Source organism: Drosophila miranda, unplaced genomic scaffold (genome assembly GCF_003369915.1).
Source record: "Drosophila miranda strain MSH22 unplaced genomic scaffold, D.miranda_PacBio2.1 Contig_AX3_pilon, whole genome shotgun sequence".
In the NCBI taxonomy this organism is placed as follows: domain Eukaryota; kingdom Metazoa; phylum Arthropoda; class Insecta; order Diptera; family Drosophilidae; genus Drosophila; species Drosophila miranda.
The window spans coordinates 223795-236326 of record NW_022881683.1 but is presented as its reverse complement, the minus strand read 5'-3'; positions in this window follow the sequence as shown (position 1 = coordinate 236326).

The window sequence follows — 12532 nt, the reverse complement described above, 5'->3', positions numbered from 1 at the left end:
ACCTCCCAGGGCTTCGTGATCATTTGAATACCATTAAAAGACTCAGCATTCATCTTATCCTTCAAGTTTAGCCCAAACTAGTCACCCGTGAGCACGGCAGGTGTGATTAGCGTGTGGACACAATGTACGAGTACTCTGGGCCCCATCTTTTCATTGACCTTCACAGTCAATCCCACCTCGTCTTACTTTACATTGTCCTCAAATTTCCTCCGCTCGGCGACAGACGGAGTGCGAATAATCACACTACCATCCCGGCGAGGCTTAACCTCATGCACGCGCACCACCCCAAGGATGGCCCCACCTCCTTCACAACTTTCACGACCACGTCCCGTGCGTGCACTTCAACATTTTTGCTCCGCACCACCAAGGACCAGGTTTCAACCGGCCGGGTGAAAAATCCACAACTGGACCTCCAAGGGGGGCTGCTGCCGGAAGACTGATGGCCTCCAAACTGCCCCACAGTCGCTCGTTCTCCGCAATCAGCGCCTCATATTGGCTACTGCAGCATACCAAACTGCACAATACCTCCGTTATCGTACTACCGTCCAACGCCAAGCTCAACACCTCCTGGCTTATCACGGCTCTCAACGGCCGCCAAATTTGCCTGTTTCGGAGGCCATCCAGCCACCGTCGCAGATTTATTTTGCGATAAGCAGCCAAATGTAAGCAAAAGACATGTAATTTTACACTCACACGCATACACTATCGCCTTAAAATCTATTTCGGTCGACGAAAGAAGCAACGCACAAAACAGAAAACGAAACGAGGGGGAACGTTGTGAGTTGCTGCGGACACCGCAACTCTACAGTTATACCCGATACTAAGTCAGTATGGCTCTCCTCCGGCAGACGCCGCTAATATTAAACGACACGACAAGGAGTGCGTGCGAGAGAGACAGAAAATCAGTCTGAGCGTGACGTCGGGGGCTGCGTAGCCAGTGCAAATTGATTTGTTCCTTTTGGCTATAAAAATGATCTGATCTGATCCAGATTCAGCAATCTGATAGATATGGTCATTATCTATAATTCTGCGCTTTTAGTTTTCTCGAATGTGCAATATTGTGGATGCAACAGATTTTCGTCTTTTGTGGGGGCGGAAAAGGGTGGGGCGAAATTCTGAGATATACGTTTTATAGTGAGATCTAACAGAAGTGCGGATACCAAATTTGGTTACTCTAGCCTTAATAGTCTCTGAGATTTGTGGATGCCCCAGATTTTCGTCCTTTGCGGGGGCGGAAGGGGGTGTGGCGAAATTTGGACACGAAACGGTTGCTCTGGCTCTTATAGGTTCTGAGATCCTTGAACTCATATTTTGCAATTGACAAAACCGACCATGAAACCTGTGTGTTAGAGAGAGACAGAGCGAGCAAGAATGAAATTGTTTTCTTGATTCTGGCTAAAATCACTATACGATCTGGTTCAGATTTTGAACTGTAGAAGATATGGTCATCCTCACCAATTCTGCGTTTTTGGTTTTATCGTATCTTTATAAATGTGGATGCCACAGATTTTCGTCCTTTGTGGGGGCGGAATTGGGCGGGGCGAAGTTTTGAAATATTTTTGTAGCAGTGACATATCACAGAAGTCTGGATCCAAAACATCGTTGCTCTAGCTCTTATAGTCTTTGAGCACTAGGCGCTGAAGGGGACGGACGGACGGACGGACGGACGGACGGACGGACGGACGGACGGACAGACGGACAGACAGACAGGGCTCAATCGACTCGGCTATTGATGCTGATCAAGAACATATATACTTTATGGGGTCGGAAACGATTCCTTCTGGACGTTACACACATCCACTTTTACCACAAATCTAATATACCCCAATACTCATTTTGAGTATCGGGTATAAAAATAAGAGATAGCGAATTTTGGCTTCAGCAAGCGACACCAGAAAAGCACGTCTGCTTTAAACGACAGTCAGAGAGTATATAGGGACAGAATCAATCTGATCTCTTGGCTTTATTTAACGTGGCGGTTCCACAGGGAGGGATTTCAACCACGGCGTCTAATATGTACGGCTTAGCCTCGAGTAGTGAGATTTATATACATATATCACGCTATCACGCACCACCGCCACATACGCAGGAACCTGGTAAACGCTAGTTAACGCCCCGAAAAAGAAGCTATAGCTGTATACATAGCGCCTCTTTCGGTACCAATTGAAAGTATCCTAATCGGGCATACAATCCCGCTTGGTGAGGGGCGAGGTGTATCTAACACGTCTTCCGATCTATGGGTCTCGGCACCCGGTTGAGAGCGCAACTCCACGAGGAGCCTAGCGGCTCTCCCAGCGTAACGTTTGGGTATCAACCACAGCCACCACGATACTCCCAATAGGGGGCCGACCTCAATGTGCAGCCTTGGAACTGCACAACCCGTGGTACCGATCTTAAGGACTCAGCTCGATCCTCCCTTTTAGCCCCGACCGGCCTGGATAGGGAATCCACCCAGCCCGTGCGCCGTTTCCGCGTTCAGCAGCTGCTGTCGCCTGGAGAACGCCAGTCCGGCGAATATGTCGAGAGTCCGCAATCTCTCCTGAGAAGCTGTCACATCGGAGAAGGTCCAGTCGCCATCCGTGTACTGCACTCCAAGTCCATCGAGGTCTCGCAAGTCTTCATAGAGGGGAAAAGCACATAGGAAGTGCTGCCAATCCTCGCGTTCTGCGCCGCATAGACATGCTGGCGTGTCGCTAAGGCTTCTTCCATGCAGAAATGCATTGAGCGATCCGTGGCCCGTCAGCAGAAATCTGGCGCGCAGCGTGAAGCCAAACCTTCGTTCGCTGTAGACGAAGCCTGCGTGCGGGATGAAGCGGTGCGTCACCCGACCTGGGGAGTCACCATCATCCCATCTGCGTTGCCACTCGCACAACAGTGATTCGTCTAGTCGCGCCATTTTCTGCTTCCAGCTAAGATTTGCCAAATCTTCGCCGTACAGCCAATCGCTCTCCTCCAGCGGGTAGTCACGCTTCAGTTTGAAGCTGATTGCCAGGCGTCTGGCAACCATATCAAACGGGGAGGCTTCAGCTACTACTTGCAGCGCCATGGTGGACACTGTTCGGCATACCGGTAGGCATCCAATCAGGATGATCCTTTGGCACGCAAGCAGATGCCTCCTGGCAACCACTTGCGTCGTCGTCACGACAGACCAAACCGAGGCACCAAATAGTGCACAGGGCACCATGAGTCCGGCATATATTGTCCGCTTTGCGCGGGGACTGAGTCCCCAGTCGACCCGCAGTACGCGCGACAATGCCCCTAGGACTCCGGTCAGCTTATCACGCAAGCCCGTGATGTGCGGGAGAAAACTCAACCGCTCGCCGACCGTGATGCCTAGGTACCGATACTTGCGCTTATATGGCAGGCTTGCTCCAGCAAACCGTACCACTGGCGGCCGTCTAAGTATGCCTTTGAGCAGCATGATCGCCGTCTTGCTAGTTGAAATGGCAACGCCAACTTCAACTACCCAAGCGCCTACGATAGACATTAACTCACCTCCTTTTTGTTCGAGCTCTGATCGGGCATTCCCTTCGATTAGGAGGAGCAAGTCGTCAGCATACGCGCTGAGCGCACCAAGGGGCTCTAAGCGCTGGAGCAACACGTCCATTAAGATGTTCCATATAAATGGACCACTTATGGACCCCTGCGGGCAACCTCGTGTCACCGGAACAGTGGCTACTCCATGCCTACTGACGATGCTCGCACTCCGGCCGGAGAAGAAACTTCGCCACAAGCTTGCTTCTCGACATCCCAGCTCAAGGAGGCGGCGTAGTGCAGCATTCCACTCGACGTTGTCGAAGGCTCCCTTGAAGTCCACGAAGACTCCGAGCACGTATTTCGACCGGCTGGCCGAAACAGTACTCACGACGTGTTTCCAAGCATCCTCCACACAACGTCCTTGGCGAAAGCCAAATTGCCATCTGCAGCCATCCGGAATGGTGTCCTTCAGACGATTCACCATGATGCCCTCAAGCACTTTGCCCAGCACTGGCAACAGACAGACGGGTCCCTTCAGGAGTGGAACCACCCTAGGATGCTTCCATTCCGTTGGGAAATACCCTGTCTCCAGGCAGCGGGAATACATCGCTGTCATGTGCTGAGGGATGGCACGCCACAATGCCTTGCAAATGGCACCTGTGATGCCGTCCATGCCGGGAGAGCGTCTGCTCTTCAACCTGGCGACGCATGCATCAACCTCGAAAGCTTCGAGGGCCGGTGGAGCCTCGATCGGGATGGCAATGTGTGCATTCGACTCCGCAACAGGAAAGAAGTTGCGAAGGAGCACACCCGCACAGTCGCGCCATGTTGCGACCAGCCTACCATCCGTTCGAAGGCATCCAATCTCCGTGCTCTTTTTGCGGCCTTGGCAAATCCTGTAGACGTGCCCCCATGGATCATCTCTGTTCTCTCCCACGAAGCGTCGCCAGTTGTCTTCCTTCGATCTCAGGATGAGCTTCTTGTACTGCGCTGAGGAGATCCTCAACGCGAGCACAAGTTCCTCTGCTGCGTCGGTCTCGTGCCGACGAGCGTCCTGGAGCCTTCGCCTCAGTCTCCTGACCTCTCGGCGTTTGGAGTGTAGTTCGGTGACCGACCAGGGTTTACTGCCCAGGTGAACCGACTTTTTAAATTCCGCGGCAGTCATGGTCTCCTCCAGGTTCCTCGCGAAGAGCTCCTCCATGAACTCTTCAGGTGTGATCGACGTGTCCACGTCATACACCACGACCTGAGGCTTGGTCTCCGGCCTCTTCTTGACCACCAGTCCTGCTTCGGTGAATTTTCTGCTGGCCACTACCTTCCTCAGTTCGCTCACTGAAGGGGTGCGAATAATCGCTCCTCCGCTCTTCAGCTCGCGAACCTCGTGGACGCGGACTCCAAGTGCCGGCACCACGGTCTTCTTTACTCGCTCCACAAGCTCCTTGCTGGTCTCCTCCGTGTTCTTGCTCCTTATTAGAGCAGACCAGGTATCCCTAGGCCTTGGGATCGGTGCAGCGACGGCGCTCGGTGCGGGCAGGCCTGGGAAGGCTGTCGCATACGCAGCGGTTGTGACGGCGGTGGTGCCCGTGTGGGCAGCAGCAGCGGGTCTCGGTGGAGGCGGCATCCTTGCCCTCTCCTCCAGGCCCACCTTTTCTCCAGCCAGGGCCATGACCAACTCGTCGTACCGGTTGGTAGCGACGAGGATTCCCATGGAAGCCTCTGGCGGCATCAGCCCCTTCAGCACAGCCTCGTTCACCGCCATCCTGATCGCAGACATTTCCGCGATGATGGCCGAGTAGCCTGCCGCGACAATGCCAGTTGCCGGGCATGTGGCAGCGGCAGCGGTGGTGGCAGCGGTGGCAGCAGCGGTGGCGGCAGCGGTGGCGGCAGCGGTGGCAGCAGCGGTGGTGGCAGCGATGGTAGCAGCGGTGGTGGCAGCGATGGTAGCAGCGGCGGCAGAGGTACTGGCAGCGGTGGTGGCAGCGGCAGCGGCGGCGCCAGAGGTGCCTGGAGCCTCCTCAAAGGGGAGCGATGGTGGCGGCGATCTCTCGGCAGGGATCGGCAGCTCTCCGGCTATCCCAATCCCAAGCCCGAACTTCTTGGCTCCCTTTTTGGCGGCTGAGGACTTCGGCCGACTCCGCCTGCGGGCGGGAACGAGCGACGAGCTCGCCCCTACACTAGCCAGGCTAGTGTCGCTGGCGTCGGCCTCCGTATCCACTTCCATACCCGGCGAGTTATGGCTCCCTCTATTGGCGTGACTCGACACTAAACGGCACTAGTGGAGACGCGAACCAAAAGTCTCAGCGGAGACACGAACCGCAAGTTCTAGCGGAGACTAAAACCGAAAGTTTTAGCAGGGACACCAACCGAAAAGCTCCGAACTCAAGCCAAAGCTTCGAACCAAAGCTTCGAACTCGAACGTGCTGACGAACTATTCCGACTTGTTGTCGAACTATTCGCACTTGTTGACGAACTAAGGTTCCGCACGTGGCTGTTTTTAGCGTTTATTTTACAAATATTAATTTGCAAATAGCTGCTCTGTTTTTTCACCAAATTAACACGCGATTTCACTGGCGAACAGCGCGTGATCTCGCGGCAATTTTGATATATTTTCCACTTGGAAAAATCACTTTTTACTTTACTCGAACGACGGTATAGCGGACCGCTTGAAAAACACGTCTGCTTCGAGTGGCAGTCGAAAAGCAACTGAGTAGATAGGGACAGAATGAATCTGATCTCTCAGCTTTATTTTACGTGGCGGTTCCTCAGGGAGGGATTTTAACCACGGCGTCTAATGTTTATTTGCAGCTTAGCCTCGATTAGTGCGATATATATACATATATCACGCCATCACGCACCACCGCTACATACGCAGGAACCTGGTACGATGCGCCAGTTAGCGCCCCTAAAAAGAAGCTATAGCTATGTACATAGCGACTCTTCCGGTACCAATTGAAAGTATCCTGGTCGGGCATACAATCCCCCTTGGTGAGGGGCGAGGTGTATCTAACACGTCTTCCGATCTATGGGTCTCGGCACCCGGTTGAGAGCGCAACTCCACGAGGAGCCTAGCGGCTCTCCCCGCGTAACGTTTGGGTATCAACCACAGCCACCACGATACTTCCACTAGGGGGCCGACCTCAATGTGCAGCCTTGGAACTGCACAACCCGTGGTACCGATCTTAAGGACTCAGCTCGATCCTCCCTTTTAGCCCCGACCGGCCTGGATAGGGAATCCACCCAGCCCGTGCGCCACTTGCGCGTTCAGCAGCTGCTGTCGCCTGGAGAACGCCAGTCCGGCGAACCCGTCGAGAGTCCGCATTCTCTCCTGAGAAGCCGTCACATCGGAGAAGGTCCAGTCGCCATCCGTGTACTGCACTCCAAGTCCATCGAGGTCTCGCAAGTCTGCATAGAGGGGACAAGCACATAGGAAGTGCTGCCAATCCTCGCGTTCTGCGCCGCATAGACATGCTGGCGTGTCGCTAAGGCTTCTTCCATGCAGAAATGCATTGAGCGATCCGTGGCCCGTCAGCAGGAACCCAGCGCGCAGCGTGAAGCCAAACCTTCGTTCGCTGTAGACGAAGCCTGCGTTCGGGATGAAGCGGTGCGTCACCCGACCTGTGGAGTCACCATCATCCCATCTGCGTTGCCACTCGCACAACAGGCCTTCGTCTAGTCGCGCCATCTTCTGCTTCCAGCTAAGATTTGCCAAATCTTCGCCGTACTGCCAATCGCTCTCCTCCAGCGGGTAGTCACGCTTTAGTTTGAAGCTGATTGCCAGGCGTCTGGCAACCAGATCAAACGGGGGGCTCCAGCTAGTACTTGCAGCGCCATGGTGGACACTGTTCGGCATACCGGTAGGCATCCAATCAGGATGATCCTTTGGCACGCAAGCAGATGCCTCCTGGCAACCACTTGCGTCGTCGTCACGACAGACCAAACCGAGGCACCAAATAGTGAGTCCCCAGTCAACCCGCAGTACGCGCGACAATGCCCCTACGACTCCGGTCAGCTTATCACGCAAGCCCGTGATGTGCGGGAGAAAACTCAACCGCTCGCCGACCGTGATGCCTAGGTACCGATACTTGCGCTTATATGGCAGGCTTGCTCCAGCAAACCGTACCACTGGCGGCCGTCTAAGTATGGCTTTGAGCAGCATGATCGCCGTCTTGCTAGTTGAAACAGCAACGCTGACTTCAACTCCCCAAGCGCCTACGATGGACATTAACTCACCTCCTTTTTGTTCGAGCTCTGATCGGGCATTCCCTTCGATTAGGAGGAGCAAGTCGTCAGCATACGCGCTGAGCGCACCAAGGGGCTCTAAGCGCTGGAGCAACACGTCCATTAAGATGTTCCATATAAATGGACCACTTATGGACCCCTGCGGGCAACCTCGTGTCACCGGAACAGTGGCTACTCCATGCCTACTGACGATGCTCGCACTCCGGCCGGAGAAGAAACTTCGCCACAAGCTTGCTTCTCGACATCCCAGCTCAAGGAGGCGGCGTAGTGCAGCATTCCACTCGACGTTGTCGAAGGCTCCCTTGAAGTCCACGAAGACTCCGAGCACGTATTTCGACCGGCTGGCCGAAACAGTACTCACGACGTGTTTCCAAGCATCCTCCACACAACGTCCTTGGCGAAAGCCAAATTGCCATCTGCAGCCATCCGGAATGGTGTCCTTCAGACGATTCACCATGATGCCCTCAAGCACTTTGCCCAGCACTGGCAACAGACAGATACCCCGATATGAGGTAGGATCGGTCCGGTCCTTATCGGGTCCCTTCAGGAGTGGAACCACCCTAGGATGCTTCCATTCCGTTGGGAAATACCCTGTCTCCAGGCAGCGGGAATACATCGCTGTCATGTGCTGAGGGATGGCACGCCACAATGCCTTGCAAATGGCACCTGTGATGCCGTCCATGCCGGGAGAGCGTCTGCTCTTCAACCTGGCGACGCATGCATCAACCTCGAAAGCTTCGAGGGCCGGTGGAGCCTCGATCGGGATGGCAATGTGTGCATTCGACTCCGCAACAGGAAAGAAGTTGCGAAGGAGCACACCCGCACAGTCGCGCCATGTTGCGACCAGCCTACCATCCGTTCGAAGGCATCCAATCTCCGTGCTCTTTTTGCGGCCTTGGCAAATCCTGTAGACGTGCCCCCATGGATCATCTCTGTTCTCTCCCACGAAGCGTCGCCAGTTGTCTTCCTTCGATCTCAGGATGAGCTTCTTGTACTGCGCTGAGGAGATCCTCAACGCGAGCACAAGTTCCTCTGCTGCGTCGGTCTCGTGCCGACGAGCGTCCTGGAGCCTTCGCCTCAGTCTCCTGACCTCTCTGCGTTTGGAGTGTAGTTCGGCAGTCCACCAAACTACTTTTCTCGCGGCTCTCGGTGTGCTGCGTCCCAGCACTCTGTCGCACACACTGTGCACTACAGAGCGCAGTGCAGACACTTGGTTGTCCAACGGCGATTCGGCGGTGTCTTCCGGTAATTCGGCTGTCTCCCTTACCACTTCCTCCTCGAACAATCGCCAGCGCGCATTGGAAAGCTTCCAGGACGGCACAGGAGCAATGGGCTCAACTGCGTCGTTCGGGTCAGTAGTCACCACAACATGGATCATGTTGTGATCGCTGGTGTCCCATTCCTTCACTTCCCAATCGTATGTGGCCCACATAGTCGCAGCTTGTTGGAATACGCCTATTCCCACATTCAAATAATAACATTAAATACTGTTGAATAATACTATCGATATATTAAGTATTATTATGTAAAGTTAGTCTGATCACACTTGAAGTGTCCACTTCCTCTTTCTTTTGTGTGATCTCGAATTGAGTGTGTGGACCGGTGTTGCAGCAAAAAAAGTAATCAAGAAATACATAAATAATCTTTAAAGAAAAATATAACTTGGTACTGTCATTCGTTTACTAATTGTCATAGCTAGTTATCCAATAGGTTATGGGCCCAGTCCACGCCAATTTAAATAAATTAAATTAATAACAAATAGTTGTGAAATTAGTTCCGCGTGCGTTCTTGTGTAGTTTTTTTTTTTTTGTAGTGTGTGTGTGTATAATATATACATACATAGAAAATGGAAAGAAATAAGCAACATATTAAGCCTTTTTGTGGCGAGAAATATTCTATATGGAAATTTAGAATCAGAGCTTTGTTTGCTGAATTAGAGGTGCTCCAAGTAGTCGATAACATAATGCCTAACGAAGTAGATGATAATTGGAAAAAGGCAGAGCGATGTGCGAAGAGCATTTTAATTCAATATTTAGGCGACGCATTTCTAAACTTAGCGGCAGGCGACATTTCGGCACGTGATATTCTGAAGAATTTAGACGCCATATATGAGCGTAGAAGCCTTGCGTCGCAATTAGCTGCACGTAAACGTTTAATAACACTCAAACTCTCAAGTGAAATGACACTTTCGAGTCATTTTGTTATTTTTGATGAAACAGTGAGTGAGTTGTTAGGGGCGGGCGCTAAAATGGATGAGATGGACAAAGTGGCACATTTGCTGCAGACTCTACCTTCAACCTATAATGGTGTCATCACGGCAATCGAAACTTTGTCAGATGAAACTCTATCATTAGCGTTTGTAAAAAATAAATTGTTCGACTACGAGACCAAATTAAGAAATGAAAGTACTGATACAAGTAGTAAAGTCATGAAAGCAGTTGTAAGAAATAATAACAATTTTAATAATCGTAAAACGTTTGGATCTAGAAACACACGGCAAAAGATTTTATTTAAGGGAAAAGCTAGAAGTAACATTAAATGCCATCACTGTGGCAAAGAAGGGCACATGAAAAAAGACTGTTACCAGTTTATAAGGTTAAATCAAAATAAAGAAAATTATAAAAATAATAAACAAGCTCAGATTGCAGCATCGGGCCACGGGCTCGCATTTATGATGCGGAAAATGACAAAGAGTGATCAAATAAATAATGAACTCGGTTTTATACTCGATTCTGGTGCAACGGATCATTTGATCAATGATGACTCGCTGTACGCCGATTGCATCGAATTGGAGCAGCCAATTAAAATCGCTGTGGCAAAAGAAGGCGAGTTTTTATATGCCACTAAGCGTGGAATTGTGCGGCTGCACAATGGACACAATATCACACTGGAGGATGTGCTCTACTGCAAGGAGGCAGCAGGAAACCTCATGTCTGTCAAGCGTCTGCAACAGGCAGGGATGTCAATTAAGTTTGACTGTGGTGGTGTCTCCATATCAAAAAATGGAGTAATTGTTGTTAAACATACAGGTATGTTGGATATACTTGTAGTCAAATTCCAAGCATACAGTGTAGATGCTAGGAACAAAAATAATTATCGATTATGGCATGAGAGGTTGGGGCATATAAGCAATGCAAAATTACTTGAAATAAAGAATAATAATTTATTTAATAACAGTAATCTTCTGGTTAATTTAAGAATATCAGATGAAGTTTGTGAGTCATGTTTAAATGGGAAACAGGCTAGGTTGCCATTTAAGCAATCTAAAGATAAAAGTTATATAAAACGACCCTTGTTTGTAATACATTCAGATGTATGTGGCCCCATTAAACCAGTTACACTAGACGATAAAAATTATTTTGTGATCTTCGTAGATCAATTTACACATTATTGTGTAACCTATTTGTTAAAATATAAATCAGATGTATTCAATGTATTTAAAGATTTTGTAGCAAAGAGCGAGGCTCATTTTAATTTCAAGATTCTCAATTTGTACATTGACAACGGTAGAGAATACCTGTCGAATGAAATGCGTGAGTTCTGCGTTAATAAAGGAATAAGTTATCATTTGACAGTGCCACATACACCTCAGTTGAATAGTGTTTCGGAGCGAATGATAAGAACCATTACAGAGAAAGCTCGTGCTATGGTAAATGGAGCAAAATTAGACAAAAGTTTTTGGGGTGAAGCTGTGCTAACTGCAACATATCTAATCAACAGAATTCCAAGCAAAGCACTTGGTGATTGTAAAATGACCCCATATGAGCTGTGGCACAATAGAAAGCCCAATTTAAAGTTTTTAAGAGTGTTCGGTTCAACCGTGTATGTGCACAACAAAATTAGAAAAGGTAAATTTGATGAAAAATCATTCAAAGCTATCTTGATAGGGTATGAACAAAATGGACTCAAATTGTGGGATGTCATTAAAGGAAAAGTTATTGTTGCAAGAGATGTTGTCGTAGACGAGACTAATATGCTTTATTCTAGAGAAGTAAAATTTGAAACAGATTTCCCGAAAGAAAGTAAGGAAAGAAGTCAACAAGAATTCCTGAATGAGAGTAAGGAATCTGATCAGCTTAATTTCCCGAATGATAGTACGGAATGTGGAATCCTGAATGAGAGTAAGGAATGTGATCAGTTTTATTTTTCCGAATGATAGTACGGAATGTGGAATCCTGAATGAGAGTAAGGAATGTGATCAGTTTAATTTCCCGAATGAAAGTACGGAATGTGAAATCCTGAATGAAAGTAAGGAATGCGAAAAGCTGAATTTTCCGAATGAAAGTAGGAAAAGAAAAACTGATTTCCTGAATGATAGTAAGGAATTATATATCCCGAATGAGAGTAAGGATTGTGAAAAAGCTGATCAGCCAGATAATTGTCGTGAAGAAAATAAGGATACTAATATATGTAATTAGTAGAAAAAGTGAGAGGTTAAAGTCTAAGCCGAAGGTGTCTTATAAAGAACATGATAAAAGCTTTAACAAATTTATATTAAATGCCCATATAATGTTTGATGAAGTTCCAAATTTTTTTGATGAAATAAATTTTAGGAATGATAAATCTGATTGGGAGGAGGCAATAAATACAGAGTTAAATGCTCATGAAATTAATAACACCTGGACAATTATAAAGAAGCCAGAAAACAAAAATATTGTAGACAGTAGATGGGTATTTTCCATTAAATATAATGAACTAGGAGTCCCAATAAAATACAAAGCTAGACTGGTTGCAAGAGGATTTACTCAAAAGTACCAAGTAGACTATGAAGAAACATTTGCTCCCGTTGCTAGAATTGCCAGTTTTAGGTTCGTAC